Consider the following 630-nt stretch of genomic DNA (forward strand, 5'->3'; position numbering starts at 1 on the left):
TTTTTTAAAAAGTGATATCGCACTTAAAGCAGTGATCAATTTCTTTAATATGGTATATTTTATTATATATTTTTTGCTTCTTCTATTCAGTACTGTTCCCTTTTCAAAATCTGCACCAGTGTAAGAATCTTGTACATTATAGAAAACAAACAAACAGCAAAAAATAAGGATGATAAAAAAATAATCAGAGGTGAATCTCAAGAATCGAAAGTTAAATCAACAATTACTTTCCTGAATTATTGTGGAAGATATTGCCATGAAAAATAATATTCTAATGATATGAATAGTAGTAATGCATATTATCATTCGCATCGTTGCTGATTAAACTTAATTATAAAGTCGTAATAGCCTATTACAACATCAATCACTGCCATAATTTAATGTTATCTTTTCTCATTTAAATCATGCTAATGCCCAACGCAGGGTGCTCTCTTCTGCATGCTCACTAGTCGCCATGTTTCTCCGATGTTAATTTTATCATTTTCACATATCAACCTTTAAAAAAAGAAGTGTAGGATACATGATGAAGAAGAAGATATATAAGAAGTGGACGAAGACGTAGACGCAAAGGCGAAAATATGAGAAACATGAAAGATATATTTTATAAAAGCTTTTTCTTTCCGGTCTAGA

Source organism: Penaeus monodon, chromosome 25 (assembly GCF_015228065.2).
Source record: "Penaeus monodon isolate SGIC_2016 chromosome 25, NSTDA_Pmon_1, whole genome shotgun sequence".
Lineage (NCBI taxonomy): Eukaryota > Metazoa > Arthropoda > Malacostraca > Decapoda > Penaeidae > Penaeus > Penaeus monodon.